Source organism: Aythya ferina (assembly GCF_964211825.1).
Source record: "Aythya ferina genome assembly, chromosome: 5".
NCBI lineage: Eukaryota > Metazoa > Chordata > Aves > Anseriformes > Anatidae > Aythya > Aythya ferina.
In genome coordinates this window covers 23,553,391-23,575,905 of record NC_140301.1, presented here as the reverse complement: position 1 = coordinate 23,575,905, position 22,515 = coordinate 23,553,391, and the positions used below count along the sequence as shown (strand labels likewise).

The 22,515-nt window shown below is 35.2% G+C and overlaps 1 long non-coding RNA gene across 1 annotated transcript; it reads left to right on the top strand.

The window, feature by feature from the left end:
• Positions 1 to 390: 390 nt before the first annotated feature.
• LOC311437757 lies at positions 391 to 18,399 on the top strand. Its single transcript, XR_014693684.1, has 4 exons — positions 391 to 429; positions 1,031 to 1,199; positions 14,231 to 14,327; positions 17,673 to 18,399. It is a non-coding gene; the product is annotated as an uncharacterized lncRNA (long non-coding RNA).
• The last annotated feature ends 4,116 nt before the right edge of the window (positions 18,400 to 22,515 follow it).

The following is a 22,515-nucleotide window of genomic DNA, read 5'->3' as shown; positions in this document are numbered from 1 at the left end:
TTTGATAGGGTAGATATGGCACATGACAAAAATCAGCCATGCACCTTTTGGGAGAATCAGTTGAATAGTAGACATTAGGTCATGTCCTGGTTTCAGTTAGAACAGAGTTATTTTCTTCCTAGTAGCTGGTAGAATGCTATGTTTTGGCTTAGGATGAGAAGAGTGCTGATAACACCCCGATGTTTTAATTGTTGCAGAGCAGTGCTTATACTAAGCCAAGGACATCTCAGCTTCTTGCTCTGTCCTGCCAACAGGCAGGCTGGGGGTGCAGTAAGAGCTGGGAGGGGACAGACCCAGGACAGGTGACCCAAACTAGCCAAAGGGGTATTCCATACCATCTGACGTCATGCTAAACAATATATAGGGGTGGCTAGCTGGGGGAGGGGGGCCAGACTGCTCGGGGTTAGGCTGGGCATCGGTCAGCGGATGGTGAGCAATTGCATTGTGCATCACTTGTTTGTACATATTATTAGTAGTAGTACTATTATTATAATTGTATTATTATTATTTTTGTTATTATTATTATTATTATTATTATTATTATTTTCCTGTCTTATTAAACTGTCTTTATCTCAACTCACGGGCTTTACTTTCCCATTTCTCTCCCCAGTCCCGGGGGGGGGATGGGGGAGGGTGAGCAAACGGCTGTGTGGTGTTTAGCTACCGGCCGGGTTAAACCACGACAGGTCATCTAAAATGGTACTAGGTAACAGTGTTATCTGATTTTATTTATTTATTTATTTATTTATTTTGAGCAACATTATGCTTGATAAATCATGGAAAACTTTAAATGGCTATGAAGTTCCCTTCCTGGCTTTTCCCCTGGATCCTCATTTTCCAGATTACCAAACCCTTTAGAAAGCCTTTAGAAAGTGAAAGTGAAACTATGTACTCTGTGAACAAAAAAAGTGGCTTATAATAGCAAACCTTTGGGGTATAAGCAGTTTTTCAGAGAATTTCTCAACATCAGATTTACATTCAGCTGTATTTGGGCTGATTTAGTAAGATTGTTGTTGTGGTCATGTTCTAGGACAAGAACTATGGAAGGAAGATATGTGAACTGAGTGCTCTTATGTCCTACAAGTTTGGCATCTCTAAAGTGGTGAAGAGAGGTCATCTATAACACATGGAGAATCCTGGACATTCTTTATATTAGTGTGTAAACAAGGGGATAATCCAATTTAATATAAAAATCAGAGGTATAATTCCCACATTGTTGTGTAGAAATGGGTTTTTTATAACAACTTTCTTTCATCAGTAATTAATAAACACATAGTAAACTACATAAGCAGGTTGACAATACTACATAAACTACATAAAAGGAACTACATAACAGGTTAACAATAACAATTCAAGCAAAGGCACATACAACACCTGCTAAAAATATATCCTGTGTTTGTAATTCAGTATGCTAGCAGGAACTGTATAACAGGAAAGATAGAAAACAAATCATTTTTTTGTGATTTGGATTAAAAAAAAAAAAAAAAAAAAAAAAAGAAGAATGTGCATTTGTAGCAATCAAGTATAGCAAAAAATAATTTTCTGGAATTACAGAAAATGAATGAATGAGCTAAAGTTACACATGCAGCAAAAATAATAAAGCACATGTAGTATTTAATCAAGGAGTGCACTAAGATGATAAAAATCGCCACAGAAGTCCATAGTAATAGAAATTCTACAGCAACACAGTAAAAATTAAATATGGTTGTTGAAGTACTATGAAATCAGTAGATTAATGAGAGAGTTGAATATTGTTCAACTGCCCCCACACAAACCATCCCCCTCCTCCCTAGCTTCAGCGATCCACAGATGTCAGTCAGCTGCTCTGTATAACCATACAATTCATACAAAAAGCACATGAATTTGATTTTTTCTGGTAACAAATCAGAAATATGGATGTGTTGCCAAGCTAAAAGTCACAGAACTGATTGTCCATTGTCTTGTATCTGTTTTTGATAAAGTGATTTGATTGAAACACCATATCTAGTCTTGTTTCTTATTCTTGAGACTTAGAACAGTCACCAGGAAGATTTGCTTTGACCTAGACTCCTGTCCCTCACTGATGTTTGCAAGGGAAAATGTCCTATGTCCTCAGAAGCTGTGCATCAAAAACTGCAAGATTAGTTTTACCCTACTACCTAACTACAGCTCAGTGTGTGAAATATAATCAGATGTACGTTTCATTTCTTTATTCTACTTTTTATATAGAACTCTACCAACTAGTTAAAACACCTATCACCATTAAGCATCTTATTGCAAAGCAAGTTGAATTCTGTAGTGAAGCTTTGTATTGGTCTGATGCTAAATATCACATTGCTTCATGATGGTAGAAAGGATACCATGTTTGTAGATCTCCAGCATAATTTGACATAATAAAGCACTACTGCCTGCTAGCCATAACATGTAGCAAAATGAAATACTACTCCATGGTAAGAATGATAGTCTCCATGAGAAAAATCAACAATTTCTCAATGAACTGTACAAGAATCTAAACTGGTGACAAAGAATGAAATAGATCGCCACAAAGAGGGGGTACCTGCACGTATATCATGATCACTATAAGTAGCAAAATAACCCACTTCAGCACTAGTAAAATTATCTACATTGCTGACTTGTGTTTTACTGTCCAAAACAAAGCCTACACTCAAGATGAACCATATTACCACTGTTTTCCCTATGTTCTCATATTCCTATAGTTTAAACAAACAAACAATACCAGTAAAGTAGAAGATTTTCTTTCATCAAAATTTTTGAGGCCAGGAAGTCTCTTATAAAAACTCAGGAACTTTCAACACACTGTAACTCTTCTTCGAAAGTTCAGTTTTATGTTGCTTCAGATAGCTTGCTTTAAGCAGTTATGGAAAAAAAAAAAAAAAAAAAACAAAGTGTAAGTTTAGCCTTGAGAACAACTTACTGCAGAATGACATTTGAAACAGCATTTTAAAACACTCATTTACCAATTTTTTTATTTTTGGCATGAATGCACTTGTTTGAGAAAGGATAGTATATGCAGAGAAGCTGTAAGCCATTCTGAATGAAAGTTATCCATGCGTTACTGGATGCCCTGGACCAAGTAATGGGAATAATCAGTATGTTCTTGTAGGGACAGTCCTACAAGGCATCAGGAGTGCAGTCAGCGCTAAGGTAGAATGCACATGACAGACCAAAAATATATGAGACGTCTGTTATATGTATAACTGACAGACTGGGCTGACTGAAACAAGGAAAAAATAACCTTTCTTGTTACAATGGAGTCTTATAAAAAAAAAATAGCAACCATACAACTATAAACCATAAAATTGCAAACATTAAACATGTTGCTTAATTATGATATGAGGGAACAAACCCCTCTGTTAGAGCTGATAACTTTCTGTTTTCACGGGATTAGAACAACAACGAAAATGTTTAATTACCTGTCATTAAAAAGTGACAGGCACTATAAAATGTGGAAATTCCAACCTATGACAACTTGGGAAACAGGGGAAGGTAGTAGTTTGATGTACTTGCAAAGGCAAGATGATGTTAACAATCTAGTTAGAGCAGCTTGTAATGGAAGTACAAAAGAAGTAATAGCAACGAAATGAACCTTTTCTGATATTAACATATTTTGATATCATGTTTGGACAGAATCATTAGGGTGGTAAGGGATAATAACATTGTATTCAAGGTTCATGAAAGACATCTTTGATATCTAGTGAGTAAAGGTACTTCATCTCAAAGGAACTTAATTTGATGGGAAACAATAAAGCTTTAAATACTGTGTCAGTCCTGTCAGAACAACACTTACAGGTTTTTAAAGATTTTTTTTTTTTTCATGATGCAGGTGATGAGGCACTGGAACAGGTTGCCCAAAGAAACTGTGAATGTCCCATTTTGAACAAGTGTTCAAAATCAGGTTATATGGGACTTCGGGTAACCTGATCTAGTGTAAGATGTCCTTGCCCATGGCAAGGATGGGTTGAACTAGATGATCTTTAAAGGTTGCTGCCAACACAAACCACCCTGTGATTCTGTGATTTCTTCTATAAATTAAATCATTTTAAGTCTTTTCTGTGAATATACATGTATATACTCCATGCTCATTTACCCCCATATCTCTATATGCACATGAGAATTATCAAAACATACAACAAATCTGACTTTATTATACTATGGAGGTTAAAGTACACTACTTCTTCATCCAGCTGCTCACAGAATACCACATCACCTGGCTGCAATGGACTCTCCATTAAAAGTTGTTAGCTATTTGGATCTGGGTCAACTAACATCAACATAAATCCTGAGAATGGCTTAATTTTATGACTTTAGCACCACTGGAAGACGCATGAACTACTTTGGCACTGTACATACAGCAGAGACTTCAAATTCTGGGAAGTCTCTGTGTATCTCAGCAGGACTTTATATAATTTTATGCCTTTATTTTGTTTAAAAATCACTTGTTTCATGTGAATTATGTAGCTTTTATTTCCACTGAATCATTTCCGTTAATATCTATGCCTAGTCACTTTCACTCACATATTTTTAGAAAGCACATCTTACCTTTTGCTGGACTGATTAATTTGAACAAACAAAACCAAAAAACCTCCAGTCTCTCATCACATGAGTTCTCTTTTTCAGCTTTTCATAGTAATTTCTCACCCTTGCTAAATAATCTCATGAACAAAACAAAGATTACAGTCAGGGTACTGGAATAGTATTTCTGTCTTTCATATCACTAGCTATAAGACTAATGCAGAAATTAAGCACTTTTTTCCTTATTTCAATTGCCATAAAATAGGGACAGCATTGTTATAGAGTCTTGTGTTATATATAAAAAGCATGCATAAAATAAAAGAACATAGCAGGAAGTATATAGCTGGCCTTGAAGGTCTGACATTGATACTAAAATCACATTTTTTTTCCTCTTGTTTCAAGCAATTGAGGACAAATTAATATATTCTTCAATACAAACGTTATGTTGGTCCACAGACTAATGGTTGCATGATTCCATGCAACTGACCAATAAATGTCATCAGAACATGATATTTTCTGTCAATACAGAAACTTTTTCCCTTTGAATGGAAGGATTATTTTTAAGCATGCACATTATTGTAAAGTAACCTGATTGGTTGACTTGCTGCTAATGTAGAAGGTAATTCTACTATCCAACAACATATTGGGGTTCCCCAGGGTTCCATTTTAGGGCCATTTCTCTTCAATGTTTTCATAATTGACTTGGATGCAGAACTTGAAGTAACTTTGTGTGAAGGACTTAGTAACTTTGTGGACAACACTAAGTTGGCAGGAGTTGTTGACTCCCTTGATGGTAGAGAGGCCTTGCTGGACTGCACTTGGGAGGGGGCAACCCTAAATATACAGACTGGGGGACAAGAGGCTGGAAGGCAGCCCCTCAGAAAGCGATTTGGGGGTTTTAGTTAACAGCAAGTTGAATATGAGCCAGCAGTGTGCCCTGGCAGACAAAATGGCCAACTGTACCCTGGGGTGTATCAGGCACAGTATTGCTAGCTGGTTGAAGGAAGGGATTGTCCTGCTTTGCTTGGGGCTGGCTTGGCAGCACTCAGGCAGTTTGTGAAGTTTTGTGCACCAGAACATAAGAAGGGCATAAAACTATTGGAAAGCATCCAAAGGAGGGCTATGAAGATGAAGGGTTTAGAAGACTACATCTATGAGGAGCAGCTGAAGTCACTTGGTTTGTTCAGCCTAGAGAAGAGGAAACTGAGGGGAGGCCTCATGGCAGCCTACAACTTCCTCACTAGGGGAACAGAGGGCAGGAGCTGAGCTCTGCTCTCTGGAGACAGCAAGAGGGCCTGAAGGAACATCATGGAGCTTCAACGGGGGAGGTTCAGGATGAATGTTTGGAAAAGACTTCCCATTGAAAGGGTTTTGGAAACCAGAATAGGCTCCCCAGGGAAGTGATAATGGCACCAAGTCTGTCAGAGTCAAAAGGCACAATGCTCTCAGACAACTGGTCTGATTTTTTTGGGTGATCCTATGTGGAGCCAGGAGTTGGATTTCATGATCCTTGTGGGTCCCTTCCAGTTCATGATGTATGTATTAGTATGTTGAGACATCACAGTTGATCTAAAAATAAGATGGAAGTAAGACCACCACCACATCTTCTGTACTTTAACACATGAATTAAAAATCAAAAATTTAAGAGAGAATTTAGGACATGATTTTAATGAGAATATGGAATGAGAACCTGTGTTTATTTTAAAAGGTTGAATGTGTGGTGTAATGTTCTTCATGTCCCTGTTAATTTTCTTCAGGCCCCTGTTCAGGTGCATTTTGTGGTGTAAAGACCACACGGACACCAGGATTCTTCCAGGATCAGTAACTAGTAATCAGTAACTGCTACTACTTTATTGATGACATAATATCAACACTCTCTTATTGAAGACAGCCTCCTTTTTTATACCATTAGCTCTACAGCAGTACTTTTCCACTAATTGGTCAAACAACTTTGCTCAGCAACTGCAAACACCCATCAACTTCCACATCTTAAGGACTGGAGAAGAAGTAGTCCCAGTCAGCAACACATCTCCTGAATCACCTTTCTTTGTTCCTTTTGAACTCTTTACATTCCTCATGGCCTCATTGTTAAGAGTTTGATGTTATCACCAGGCTTGTTGACTCCCAAGGCCACACTTCCACAGAATGAAAGAGAAAGACTTATCAAATTATTGTGTTGTTCTTCATTGTCTTCCCATTAATCCAGATTTATTCAAGTCATGAAAGAACTAGAATCTCAGCCAGAAAAATATAAAGTACTGGAAATGCTACAGGGTGCACAACGGATTTTTTGTCTTCATCTTTTTTACTCATAACTTTGGATTTTTTGGGGTATATGTAGAGCCTTGCAATTTAGTAACCTGTGTATTACCCTTTCTTAGGCTGATTTATACTACGAACATCTCATCTTTACAGGATGAATTTATATATTTAAATTCAAAAGCAGTTTCATTTTGCTCATTTATGAAGTGGTATGTCTGAAGAATTAGAAGCCTCACCATTTGCATTGAGCCTATCACCCATTTAAACTTTACCCATTTTATCCCAACAATTACTTCAAGTAAACAAAGTAAGATATAATAAGAAGTGAGCCATCAAACCACATGAAATTACAAACATAATTACCTTGTTCTGTCCTCCTTTCTGAGGTGATATCTCATGGAAGTAATTTATAGACACAAGACTTAGTACTTGGGCTTGACAGATACAAGACATTCAGAATGCACAATGACTTTTGAATTCTCTATCTCCCTATGTAAATCAACTAAAACTTTGCAAGTTTTCAGCAAAGTCCTTACCTGCATCACAGTTCTTGATTATCTTCCCCATCACTCTCATTATAATGTGCTGAAAATTTCCTGAAATCTTTTGACCCCATGGTAAATGTATAGATATGACCCAATCAAAGACTACTTTGTTTCTCTCATGACATAAAATATTGCAGTTCTTCTGCTAACAACCTCCAAGTTTATAAGGATGCATAAATAGGTAAATAAAGTAAAAAGGAAGAGAAAATATGAGTTCCCTATTTGTCATTAATGCAATCATAATAAACTAATGTTTTCCTACTGTAACAAGAGAGAAATCCTGGAAGAATGTTCTGTGAGCATGTCTGGTAGCTTGGGAATTTTACTCAGTCTCTTCCAAGACAGGATGAAATTGAAGATGCTATGGATATGCATGTCTATCCATTAGAAAGAAACTCTGTGAAAAGAACAGAGTTTTGGTAGTGGTCACAAATAGAACAGAGGATTGTGCCTACTTCTCACACAGTCAGTTTCAGAAGGATGTAAAACAGGAAAACCATTTACCTTCCTTACATTTTTAATTATAATGAGGGAACCAAAACAAAATGGATAGTATCCTTCCTTACATTATATAAATTAAAGAAAGAAACAGCTAAGGATAAAATACTCATTTTCTGTAATAAAATTATACATATATATTGCACTTTAATTACTACATTTATGAACTGGAAAGTCAGATTGAGCATATAAAAATAATCTGCCTCAGGTGAACTTTAACTTACTGGGTTCTTCTTTTTCAGATATGCTTACACATTTCCAAAGAAAGCTGAAATCTTCTAAAAAGAGACATTTAGCATAACTTTTTGGGTACTAAGTATATATTTCATAGCGTTCCTATTTCACAAGCTTGGTCTGTAAGAATATGCAATGCTCCTCACCTGAAAAAGGTCTTGTGACTCATTCTATTTTAGAGCTAAAAGAATATTGATCACTCATTAAGCAGATTTAGTGTGTGTAATACCATCCTCAAGGTGGAGATAAGGAGAAATGCAGTGGAGGAACAATAAGACTACTTAATATTCTAATCTTAACCACTTATCTACTGTCCGTATTTATAACACCGCTCTCAGTGGAGAAGTTCTTTTGTCCTGAAGTATCACTCAGGGGTGTTGTATTGCAATTCACTGGAGAGTGTTTGGTTGCTTTAGACTTCTACTTTAATTTGGTACTGATAAATAAAAAATGAAGTCTTACAACTGAGATTATAGAAAGTATTATTATTGTTTTCATATAATTCTGAAATAAAAGTTAAACAGGCAAAGTGACCTTATTCTGATACAGAGTATTTCAGTGAAAAGAGAAATGTAATTGTATTTCATTTTACCAACAAAACTATTGAAATGTTGTATTATTCTATTGGCACATCTGTGTTTTACGATGTATCTAGTCATTCAGAATAAGATTCTGTGAATGCAATTAAGGGTCACACATATGGTATGAAGAATCAGGGATAAAGGAATTAAATTCTTATTTTTATTTCCCTGGGGCTACAAATTAGTTTGCAGGTTACTATTCATTGGAACACCCCAGAGTGCTGACAACAAACAAAGCAGTTATAGCTGCACTCCACTAGACCGCAGAAAATCAGATTCACAGAAAAAACACCCATCTGTAACAAGTACAGGACATTTATGACCATAACAAGGATTTACAGAACTTTTCAGTGATTGAGCATTGCCTAAAGTTCAATTAAATTCAGCTCTCCAATTGATATTCTGTATACTCTGGCATTTTAATTCTACTATTACCACAGCAGTTATTTGCTATTTACTTGTATGTTAGAAAGCGTTAACAGGAATTTTAAGATTATTTCCTTCTTTCTGCATTATTTTTTTTCCCACAGTTCATTTTCAAGTTTTCTAACATCTGACATTATCACCACATTGTCCTACTGTGAATTTCAGCTCTCTAGGGCTAAAACTTATATGGGAATAAAGCATGACATATAGTCATTATGGAGCTCAATGAGTACAAAAAGCATGGAGCACTTATTTCAAAAAGCCATTTGGTATGAGAATATGGTAGACATCACTAGAGGGAGTCATGACCACACAAACCAGATTGGAACATTGCATAAACATCCTACCAAGCTGGAATCTGGCTCCAAACTTTGAAATTTGTGCTCTGTTATTCAATAATCACCTGTGGGAACTTTCCATCTATTTTTCTGGAAAAAAAAAAGAGAAGGGAAAAATGGATCTATCAAAGATTTTCATTACCTTTTTTTTTTTTTTTTTTTTTTTTTTTTTTTTTGGAAACAAATGATAAAGGAGCTACAGTAGTAGAATGTACACATTTCATCAGTAGACCAAAGAACTTGTTGAGAAAGCTCTGCATGGGGATTTTCAAGGTTGGAGACTCCACAACTTCCCTTATCAAATTCTGTCACTGTTCAGCAACCCTCACCACAGAAAAAGTGTTTCCTGTTATATTCAGACAGAACATCTTGTATATCAGTTGGTGTCCAGTAACGGAACAAGAGGCAATGGACACCACTGAAGAGATCCTTCCATAAACCCTCCCTTCATAAGATACTTCCCTTCTCTCTTTGTAAGATCTTGATAAGATACCCACAAGCCTTCTCCAAGTTACACAGTCACAGCTCTCTCAGGCTTTCTTCAAAAGAGAGATGCTCTAGTTCCTTCATCATCATAGTGGCCCTTCACTGTACTCTCTACAGTAGGTAGATGTCTCTCTTGTACCAGGGAGCCCAGAACTGGACACAGTGTTCCAGATGTGGTGTCACCAGTGCTCAGTCATGTAAAGCATCAGAGACTGTATAATAAAGACGTGTTCTTAAGAAACCAAGATCAGAAACTTGATACATGGCAACACATATACAGACCTTAATTAAAAGTGGGACAACATCATCATAAAAATCAAGCATTTTTTGTATTCTGAAGGAACCAATAACATCATTATTCTTCATTCTAGAAACAACTACAACTAAAACTATAGCATAGCTTCCTATCACCAAGCTATAATATCATTAAAATCAAACAAAAAGCTCTAGTTTTGGACTATTACTGTGATTAAGTGTGTTCTTACTAGAGCCAGGCTCTTCTTCACACTCTGGCATCCCTACTTTTCTACTGGTTTAGGTTGACAGCAGCAAGACAGTCTCTTACTTTTGGCCTCAAATGGCTGATGGCTTTATTCCTTCTGTGCTCACCTGATTTCAGTTCCCAGTTCCATGCAGGTGCCTAGGGTGACGCCTAACAAATTTGAGGTGATTCTCTGCCTTTGAAATACCATTGGAGGTAACCTATGAAAGACCTCAATAGAAGCCTCATGGTATAGATTCAGTTAATAAATATTACCTGTAGATTGGTGATTGCTATTCAAAGTGAACACTGTGTTTCTCCTAAGCCTGTTTTAACAGCACAGGTTTTCTAGCAGCTATAGGCCAATCAAGTAATTTAGTCAAGGAGTTAAGAAAAAGTTTTGAGTACCCTTTTAATTCCTTACTACACAACCATATGTCACTCTTCCTAAATTAATGACTGTATCCTACTCACCCTCTCTTTGCCAGTTACCATCAAACAATAAAACAATATCACCTGACTGATCTGACCAGTTACTCAAATGATAATGTTGCAGCAGTATGAAACAAAAGACAGTCTGCAAACTAAAATTTGTTTCTAAACATTCAAAATTTCTGAAAAAATCAACATAATCTTACAAACAGCTTGTGAAGAGATACATTTGTTAATTAAATTATTGACAATTAATAAGAGAGTTCACCTATTCAGCTACATAATATAACTTCATACAGCTGTTCTCAAACATTTACCGTGTTCCACTGACAGTTACAAAGATGTTTGTGTTTTCATATATATATATATTATATACACACACTTTTTTTTTTCCTTAAAGACTCAAGAGAAATTTTATGTCTTAATATTCTTTTCCTACATGTATCCTTCTTTTTCCTTCTAAGTGTTTTTCGTATGGCAATAAAACATTAGTGTTTCTCTTCTTTCAAATACATCTCTTTCCCTCCTTATTACTTCAAGGTTTAACAGGAGAGTTTTAAAGTGCCCTCACATAGGACCCTCAACCAGCAACTCCGCAGAACTGTTTTTGAATAATTCATCAGACTCAATCTTACAGAGTGACTAATGTGCTAATTATACAGAAGAATCATTTATAAGGTTGGGTCGGGTGCTCAATGCTAAACATCATTATAAAATATTCATATGGTATTTGGGAATTTTCTGAAAACTGCAAATATGATATACATCCATAAAGACATATAGTTTCCTCAGCACTAAAGTCCTGTTTCACTGAAAAGATTTACAGAAAGATTTACATCTACTGTGATTGTGTGTTAGAAATAGCTTTGCAGTACGCAAAAAGGAGGCTAATTAAAAATAGCTCAAATTGGAAGCCTCTCATAGTCATAATGCATCCATCCCTTAATGTATTCTCAAATCTGAACTCAATGTTGTTTATGGATTTGTCTTTTAGATCCTGTTAATCTTGTTTATAAGAGTTGTGTGAAACATGAACTTTTGCCATACATTTCATCACTGCAGTATTTCATCTTGAAATATAAATTTCAGACATTTTTTAAGTGAAGAAATGGGAAGCTTTTGATTCATACGAGAAGGTGGAGCCTAGTGGAAAAAAAAAAAAAAAAAAAAAAAAAAGACAACTGTATTTGTTACTAGGATAAGTGAGATTCTTTTGTGAACTTGTTACCTTTAATCTTCCAGACTAAGCCATGATTCCACCAGGTATTGCTTAATATAATTTTTCACATAGTTTTCAAAAGTAACTGGCTCATACTGGCCAGGATTTCAGTCAGCCTGAACACTGCACTGTCCCATCACTGTTTCCTCTTGCTCCCAAGAACAGAAGTATTCCAGAAATGCAGACCCAAAAGTACCTCTGGGTACCAAGACAGTTATAACCAATTCTAAACGCCCAGGAAATGCCCATTGTGTTCATGACATCAAAGCAGACCACTGGACATCAGAAAATATATACCTTTTGCCTGTTTTTTGGGGGAATCAGACCTTGTAGAAAGAAACTAATAGGATGCCCCCCCTCCAAAAATAAATAAATAAATAAATAAATAAATAAATAAATAAATTTTGCTCACATCACACCACTTTCCACTTCAGACACAAATTTTTGCATGCATATCTTTGTTCTATTTTGTTTGTTTTGTTTTCACTCTTCTTCCAGAGGTCAATACTTGTTCAAGTATATGAACATATCTGTGATTAGCCTGCAGTCTGAACAATGACCCTGATTTCTGATGCCTTCAGGCTGCTCCTTCACTCCCAGCAGGAGATCTTCTGTCAGACCTGATGCCCAAAAAGCCTCATGAGCCATTTCACATCTTGCTGCTGACATTATTTGAACTCTGCTGTGATCATAGCATCTTTCTTAGTCATGGTTTAAAACCTGAAATAACTACTCTAGAGTGCCTTCTTTTCAACATAACTCTCTGTCATGTAATGTCTCATTTTTCTTACTCTCAACTGGTTTAGAGATATGAACAGTTATGTGAATAGCAAATGGGCTTAAGTAAAAAAAATAGTTGTCAGTAGAAGAAACAGCATAAGTTTCTCCCGAGTGTATATAGACTAAAGAAAAAGAGAGGAAAAAATAAGAGAGAAAAAATAAAACCCTATGTTCCTGAGAAGCAATTTAAAAGACTAGGAAGTAAACCGGTTATGTATGATGAGCTGTATGGCACTCTTACATTGGGATACATAGGAGGACTAATTGACAGAGCTGAACATGGTCCTAAAGCAATGAAAATTTAATCCAATGGGAAATAAAGAAAAAGATCAGCAGTAAAACTTAGTGCAAGAATGATTTTTCAGTTATATGATTTTCCCTTAATTTTTCCAAGGGATTATCTTCGAAGGAGCCAAGATAAAGCTAGCTGTTATAAACAAGTGTTCATTAATAATCATGGCCTGTTTCTGCTGACTCAGAGAAGGGGAAAAAGGTAACAGAGTAAACAATCACTCTGAAAATCCCACAGAATTGAGTAAGAGGTGTTTCATTTAACACATCTGCCTAACAAAGGTACCTAGAAAAATCACATAGGTTAGTTCAACTATTCCTGCTCTGACAACAAGTGGGAAAAAAGTTTAGTGTCAGTGAATAGTGTGAAGATAAGTGATAAATACTGGTAAATATTAAAAAAAAAAAAAAAAAAAAAAAAAAAAAAAAAAAAAAAAAAAGATATAATGTGCTGACATATATATACACTTAAATACTTCTATTTTCGCTAGTTATATGCAATACTAACAGCCAATTTCCTCTCAGGGAAAGAATGTGATACTTTTTTATTATTAGTTTTTAGATCCTGAATGCAGCTTCTGTGTGTTCTAAAGCTCAGACTGGGAATATTGCAGTCCTGTGAGCTGGTATAGCTTATACCTGTAGCATAAATTCAGTGCAGCTCTATGAAAATGTTTTTTTCTTTTACCAATATATTTATGTGTAGAAATCAATAAATAACAGTGGTAACCATAATCTTGTTCTGAGATCATTACATTTATTGGCTGTAAATAAAGTCAAATGTATCCTAAAATGTTAATGTTTGTACCTTCTGATTTCATTGCTTCTTTTACTATTTACCGATTCTGCAGTAACCTCTCCTCCCACCCACTCATCCACCCACCCTTCCTGCTGCCTTCCCTCACACTACCTGCAGTTTCAGTAAGAGCTTTTTATATTGTATTTGCAGATTTCATTCATTAACTCATACTTCTGTATTTTGTATACTTCTGTATATTGTTTCTTTGGAATTAGTTCTCATGTATGTTGTTGAGGATCTTCACAGTTAATACTGGAAAACAGATCAATAGATTCCATATAAAAAGTAATAAAGATTATTATGACACCATGACAGCATAAACATTTTTTTTTCTTCTTGCCCCCAGAGTGGAAGAAATAGACACTATAAAAGCAAAAATAGAAATGAGGTGCCTTGTATACTTACCATGGATGGATTTGGCTGTCAGGAAGCAGCAAAGGCTGGTAAGTCTCCTAGGGCTGGCTGTCAGAAGCCACAGGGGTTCCCACAGGACAGCTGAATAAAGGGCTACTCCCCAGCCAGAACTCATCCCACTGTTCCAGCCAGGAGCTGGGCAGCCACTGGGGCAGTGCCAGCCTTGGGTACATAACCCCTGGGATAGGGACAGGCTAAGGCCAGGTCAGGACACATACCCCCTGAGTGGGCCCTGCTCAGAGGGACCCATGGCCAGGAACAGTGCTGGGAGACCAGCTCTGCTGCAGCCTCACTAGGGCAGGGATTGAAGACCCTAAGGCTCATGTGGGGTCAGGGGCTAAAGGTGTGGTGGAGGGCACCCAAGTGGCTGAAATGGGGCCTGAGGCCCTGGGACTGGCTGGGGAGCCCTAGGGCATGGGAGTGCTCTTGGTACAATGCTCTTCTCTGATGTAATTTAAGTCAGAACATCTTCCTCACAAAGGAAGAACTGAGAACAAATAAAGTTAATTAATTGAAGAATGGATGAAGTGTACTGAAATGGAACATAATGGACCCATAGAAATATTAGTGAATTTTCAAATTCATATTTTCAATAATGGCTGGAGAAGTCCTTTTATATGTTAAACATTAGAAACCTACCAACAAATCACAAAGCACTACCTTCAACAGCTTTTTAGTAGGGAAAAAAAATAAAAATAAAAAAAAATCAATTTTCTTCAGAACTGACCAATTCGATTAAAAATGAATTTAAGAATCATGTTTTATGTAAGCACAGAGAACTCTGGTTTTGTAACACAGGCTCCAAATTGCTTATTGCACAACCGATGAAGTTATTTGGAGCAGTGATCTGTCTTGTTTTAGATACCCTGCTTTCACCTGGAGACTGGTACAAGCCAGTTCACAGAAAATTCGTGGTACTCTTAAGGAGATAAGAAAAAAATGAGATTTATCTTACATCCTAAAATCGGCTAGAATTGAGATGTGAAAATTAATTGTATTAAAGTGTGAAGGACCTGATTTTGATATCAACTGTGCAACTGTCTGGCATAGATATCTAAATCAAGATCAGTACTGTTGCTTAATGATCTGTTCTGTCTCAGGAGCAAATGAAATAAAATGCTGTAACTTAGGTGAAAAGGGGACTACCTAAATTAAAAGTAATGGTCACAGTTCAGGTTGAAGTGTACTGAAATTTTAAAATACATTTTGTAATATTACTCCCCCCCCCCCCCCCCCCATCACTGTTATGTGTCTGCCTTTCATCTGACTGCTAATTATGTAAATGTGTGTTATTTTAATTCCAGGAGTTACAATACATTCCAGACAAATAAAGTGTTCCCCAAGTTTACAACAGAAAATTATTCATTCTTATGAAAAAAAAAAAAATCATGAATGTGAGGTTGTAGAGAAGAGGTGTTTTACAATAAAACAAAGATTTTTTTTCAACATTTCATATTTTCCTAGAGGAATATTTTAACTGTCCTGCCTTCATTTTCTTTTTTCATACATGAGTACCTTTTTTGAATTGTTGGCAGGTGAGTGACCATAGCTTGTGTGCTGCAAAAGACAGCATCAGATTTGCTATCAGGAAGGGTTATTCATTTCACTAATTCATTTTATGACTCATTCTTTACCACCAACTTTATGTTTTCTTAGACTCTTAAATTTGGATTATTCTGAAGAAACCTAACACACACACAAAAAAGAGACAAACAATAAAAACAACAAAATTTAATTACAGACCATATTTTCCCTTAAAACAAAAGTAAACAAAACAAAACACATATCTTGTATGAAAGAAAGATTACTTGACATTCCATTTTCATTGAAGACTCTTCACAACTATGATCTGTGTCCAGCCAAGACAATCAGGGAAAAAAAAGAAAAACAAAACAAAACAAAACAAAACAAAACAAAACTGCTTTTCATTGCTTGTCAATTAGTGCTTTATGATAGATATATTACCTTGTTTGAGTGAAGGCAAATAGACACTCTTCCTGCTACAAACTCATACATACTGTATTTGTTTCCTGATCTTATTATATTTGTTTTTAACTGTTGAGCAGTATAGAAAGCTGGCATATGTCTCACCAGATTATAAATTCTACAAAGCTGTTAACATTTTGTGAAGTATCATAATGTACTCTTGACTGATCTTTTGTTACCAAAGGCCTCAGTCAGCCATTGAAGACTGAGACTGACTATTTAGCGTGCCCTAAGTATAACTTTGAGACAGCAGGAGTTAGAGCTTTCTGTAATTATATTCCCTGATTATGGAATCTGCTCCCTATTGAGCCTGGAAGAACAGCATCTGTTGTGACATTTAGGTTAAAATTAAAGAGGTGCACAAATTAGTTGATGCATTTAACTGTGGGGAATCATTTTAATTATTATTTTAAAATTGTTTTTGTAATTATATATATATATATATATAAAGATCATAAACTTTATGTTATTCTGTTAAGAGATTGTTTTAAATTGTTAGTTATTACTTGTCCACAGATGAAAGGAAAAGAGGTAGTCAACACCACTAATACAGAATCAGGAAGCCAGTCTGCATCCTAGGAAAATTGTTCTTGTGCTCTTAATAGCTAATTCATGTATTCTCCTCCTATACTACTTGATATTAACACTGTAGGCATGGAGAGGTTGGTGTTTCCCCTAATAAGTATCAGCTACACAGCTGCATTTCTAAGTAGGTCTGTCTTTAAAAATAGCTCAAAGTCACAGAAAAAAATATCACTTCATTTAAACAGAAAATGTTGTGATTTGGTGGGGGGGGGGGGGGGGGGGGGAGGGGGGGGTCGGTTGGGTCATTAGTCTAGTTTGACAACATTTCATCATTTCATATTATATTATTTTTCGGGTATTCCTGGTTTTGAATATTCTGGTTTTTAGCTACTGACCACTCCATCAGCAATTATTTTTCTCCCACAGTATTTAATTTATAAGCAGTGTGTCCTAGATATTTTTTTTTGTCTGGTTGGTTGATTTATATATATATATATATATTTTTTTTTTTTTGCATCATTAGGACACCCTGTTTTTTACACTGGAATTCTGTTTGCTTCTCTGTAGAAAAGTCTGTACAAATCTCAGGTGTCCTTTTCAGAATTTAACTCATTTGTCCTCACAATGTTAACATTTTAATAGAACTATCTCTGTTTTGTTATGTCTTTCATGTATGTTATCATAATTAAAGACCACGAACACATCTGAAATTTGAAATCTTAATGTATATAGAGGTCAAAAATAGTGGGTTATGACCAGGGATGTTGATATTGTGTAATCAACAAGACAACAAATAATTATTTCCTTCTCTGCATAATTCCATTTGATTTTCTTGATGATCTGAAATCTTCATGCCTCTCCAGCAGGCTCTTCTGGCAAAGAAGACAAAACCTGTTGTGATTTTCTTCTTGGATAACACTTTGTTTGGAAGTTTGCAGTTACATATACCTAAATTATGGTAACTATGCTGAATGCCAAAATGAATTCCACTTTAAATTTACTAGTGCCTAGTAAATTTACCTTCCAATCCTACCTTACCATTTGTCAGAAATATTCCAATCTGAATCCTCTTTTAAGTGAATCCTCCTTTAAGACATCCCAATCCTGGAGCTATCAAGATGCATCTACCTTAGAACACAGGATCCATCATGAGGACAATCTGAAGTGACTATAGATATAACAAGAATTGTAGTTGCCCATTAGTGGTAGTGGCATTTTGAGAGACAAAACATTTTGTTCAAACTCAGGCTCATTCAGGTTACAATATAATGAAATGTATTTTCAGGAAATTTTTGTTATATTCATCATGAACAGAATGCACTGGGTTTTGTTTTGTTTTGTGTTTTAAAAGCACGTTCTCATATTGATGTTATTATAACTATCAATTTAATTTTTGGGTTTGTTAAGAAATCTCTTGCACAAGCTTTTAAGAATCCTTACATGTGCCTGAGGGGGGGGTGGAAAAAAAAAGAATAGCCAGCAATTTGCTTCCTCTGCTTGGAAGTAGATTTAACTTTCCTTCACAATAGACTGCCATTATTGTTTCGGTGTTTGTGTCAGTCTTTTCTATTAAAAATAACTTGTACAAGACCGGTGTTTTTTGTTTCCTTGCTTGGTTGGTTGTTTTGCTTTGTTTTGTTTAATTTCAAAATACCATCTAATGAAGGACTGTTCGAAAGGGTAATATCAAATTATTACATTCAATAAAACACTGAAAATGTCTTCTGTATTGAGGAATTATTCCAGAATTCTTTTTATAGTTTTGATGACTATAGAAAGAATAAGTTTTATAGAAGTTGACCTGAGTAACAGATTCAGAACATGACATTAGAGTTGAGCAGCACAGCTGGTCAAAACAATACAAAAAAAACAACCAAACAAAAAAAGTTCACTTAAGAGTTAATTACCTGCGTGCAAGTACATGAACAGTACTATGGAAAAGATTCAGTTTAAGCATTACATATATTCAAATTAAAAACTTGCTATAGATGATTTTCAGGGGCATCTGGCAACATTTGCCCTTTCTGCTTCAGTCAGAATACTTTTTCAAGAAAATAATTTACAGAATTCTACCTGTGTATAAAATATTCCAGACTACTGTAACAAGTTTCCTTCAAGTTTCTAGAAGGGTAAAGCTCACCAAAATCTTTCATTTCAGAGAAAGAATCAATCCATATTGAAAGCATCCACTCTTTCTGTCAGCAATATCAATCATCATCACTGATGAAGATGTCAGTCTGAAATACCTGCTGGGCAAATAGTTGCAAGTTGGCAGAGTAGCTCATTCTTCAAAAATATCTACAAAGCTCTATTTCCACTTAGCATAGGGAGCTTAGGCAGCTTTGTCAAAGTACATAAATTTATTAATTTTACATAAATAAAGGCTTCTTTACTTACATTAGTAAATTTTCTTTTCAGTAAATGGACACATATCAGTTAGCACACATCAGGGACTTTTGGTAGTTCGTGGTTTTGACCACCAGACAGAAATAGGAATGAGGGTGAATGAATATGAATGCATACTAGTCTTATGTACAGGTCTTGGGGATGTGCTTGCTTTCAGAAAAAGAGAGGCAGTATATATGAGGTGTGAGAAAAAAAAAAGGGGGGGAAGGGAGAATAAAAACTGGTAGATGGGAAAAATTATGAGGTATACTGAATCTTCGTTTTTGTAAACACAGGAAAATTCTTTCCTGTCATTCCTCCAGGACAGGACAGTGAAACTGTTCTTCGAGTCTATGGGGAAAAACCAAGAGGACTTCAGAGACAGTTGTTTCTTAATCCAACAATGATGGTAAGACTGAGAATCTACTAGAGAGATGGATAGAAGGCTGCTGATGGCTGGTGATGCTGTAGATTGCAAAACCCTGGAACCAGAATAATCATGTAGTTTTGTAGACTTAAGAAAACTCAAAAGAACTGCTAAAGAACTAAATAAGTAAGTAAAAGTGAAAGAAAATGTTCTGAACGTGCTGGAGAGTTATAACCCAGGTGTTGTTTACAGAGGTCTAGGATGAAGTTGGGAAATAGTTCAACATTTTCTGATTTACTATGAATGTGATGAATTCAGTGCTTATTGTACTCATTGCATACCAATGCAACTAAAAAGTAGGATTCGACAATGAGAAATAATTAAAATTCAATCTTTACTCAGATTTTAATTGTGGATTTTCACTGTAACCAAGTATTTACTGCTGTAACAGTCTTCAGAACATCTGTTCCCTACATCAACAAAACATATGTATGTGAAATATTCAACGGAAGAAATTGCTTCTATTGAGAATAAATGCAAAATCAAAGTCACTGGAACAAAAACACTGCTTTGAGTATTTCCTGAACCTAGTCTGACTTCTTTAACCTATTTGGCTTTCTTTTGCTTGTGCTCACAAATATTTATTTCATGCAAAGTACACTATAAAATTTAAAAGTCCTATTATTTGTACTACTATAGAATCACAGAATCATAGAATGACTCCAGTTCGAAAAGACCTTAAATATCATCTCATTCCGACCCTCCTGCAGGTCAGGGACACCTTCCACTAGACCAAGTTGCTCAAAGTTTCATCCAACCTGGCCTATTGTTTCGTTTGAACCAGGTCCTTTTGTTTGGTTTAAACTTGTCTCTTACTATATTCATTTAGTAATCTCTTGTTCTTGTAATAGGAGAGGCAGCAAACAGCAGTTACCTCTTCACCCTCTTCATGATCATTTTGTAGGTTTCAGACGTTACCTTTATGGGATCTCATTCCCAGGCTGAAGAGGATATTTTCTCATGCTTTTGAATAATCTTGTCTTCTGAATCCTTCTCAGTTTCTGTCAGTTCCTTTTCTTATTTCCAGACTTCCTTCTGGGAATAAGAAAATCAAACGTGAGTACATTATTCAAGGTTTGGGAAAAAAAAATAGATTTATAGTGATTTTACTTTTTTTTTTTTTACTCTGCTCCTAGGTTTTCTAACATTTCTAGAACCTAAGGAGAATGAGACTAAGATGTAAACAAAATCAAATGAAATATTCATGTATCTTTTAATCCTGAACTTCAGTCCGGGAATGTTGGCATAACCTTAGACTCAAAAGGAAAAGACAAATGTAGAGAGAATGAATCACAACCAACTAGATTTTTTTTTTTTTTTCCTAAAAGCACTGTTTCCATAACAGAATTGCACTAAAAATATATTAATCTCTTTCAAAATGTACACACCCCTTCTCTTCCTCTTAAGGACATTATCTTTCAGTTCTAACCTATTTTTTTTTGTTCAGTTTGTTTGTTTTCCAATTGGATTTGGAAACTTGGATTATAGACATTCCTCTTGGTTAATATCTTGCCACAGCAAGCCTACACTTGGAAGGTAGTTAAGTCTAACCTTTACAAGTGCTTTCAGATAACTACCCCTCATTGTCAAATACTCTGACATCATCTATTGGTTTCTTATTCCTTTTGTCTTCTTTTTAATGTTTTCTTTTCTCCTTATATGTTTTTCTTCTCTCTTCTCCTGCTGTTCCTATTATTTTCTGTTCAACAGGTTCCCAGCTGTAGTTTCCTTTGTTTCCTCTGTTTGACTCTGTTTGGTTCTTTTGAATCCATCCCCTTATCTCTGAGATTCTTTTAGTATATGCTTTCCTTGTAATCAATGTCTGTCTCATTTAAACATTTAAAACTAAGGTGTTCTCAGAATTGTCTTGGGAGCCTCTTTTTTTTTTTTTCTTTTTCTTTTTCTTTTTCTTTTTCTTTTTCTTTTTCTTTTTCTTTTTCTTTTTCTTTTTCTTTTTCTTTTTCTTTTTCTTTTTCTTTTTCTTTTTCTTTTTCTTTTTCTTTTTCTTTTTCTTTTTCTTTTTCTTTTTCTTTTTCTTTTTCTTTTTCTTTTTCTTTTTCTTTCTTTTTCTTTTTCTTTTTCTTTTTCTTTTTCTTTTTCTTTTTCTTTTTCTTTTTCTTTTTCTTTTTCTTTTTTTCTATTGTGACAAAACAACTAAGCATTCTTCCACCTTTTCTGATGATAAATAGTCCTGCTGTCTGTCATTCCAGTGATGATTTCATAGGCTTAGAATGTCAGAGAAAACAAAGGCAAAAAAAAGTATAGCCAGTCAAAGAAGATTGAAAGTAAATATCAAAAAATTTTACTTGGTTAGCCTGATACAAGACATGACATTTTGGAACTTGAAGACTGTCTTTGGTTTATGCCAAAACATTTATTTTTTCATTTATTAATACAAAAAAATCAGTAGCTCCAGTATATATAAAATACTGAGTATATATAAAATACTGTGATTCTCAGAAACTCACACTGAAGTAGCTCAGAAGACTGCCTGCCTTCCATGCATCTACTACTTTGAAACTGAGGAATGTGCTCTACACAAACTAAACAACTGTTAAGACAAATGTTCAAAATTGCTCATTTGTAAAAGGTGTCCCAAGTTTCTTTAAAGTGAGAATCCTCCTCCTCCTACCCTTCGATTCCTTTCATTTTGTTTCAAAATAAAGTAAGATTAGGTATTACAGTGTTATTTGATTTGATTGTCAGCATAGTAGTGAGATAGAAAACAAAAACTTCATGCAGAGAAAATCCTGTCTTCAGCCCTCCAACCTTCTTAATAGTTAAGTAGAATATGCTTTTGAAAAAAATAAATAAATAAATAAAAATAAAAATAAAAATAAAAATAAAAATAAAAATAAAAATAAAAATAAAAATAAAAATAAAAATAAAAATAA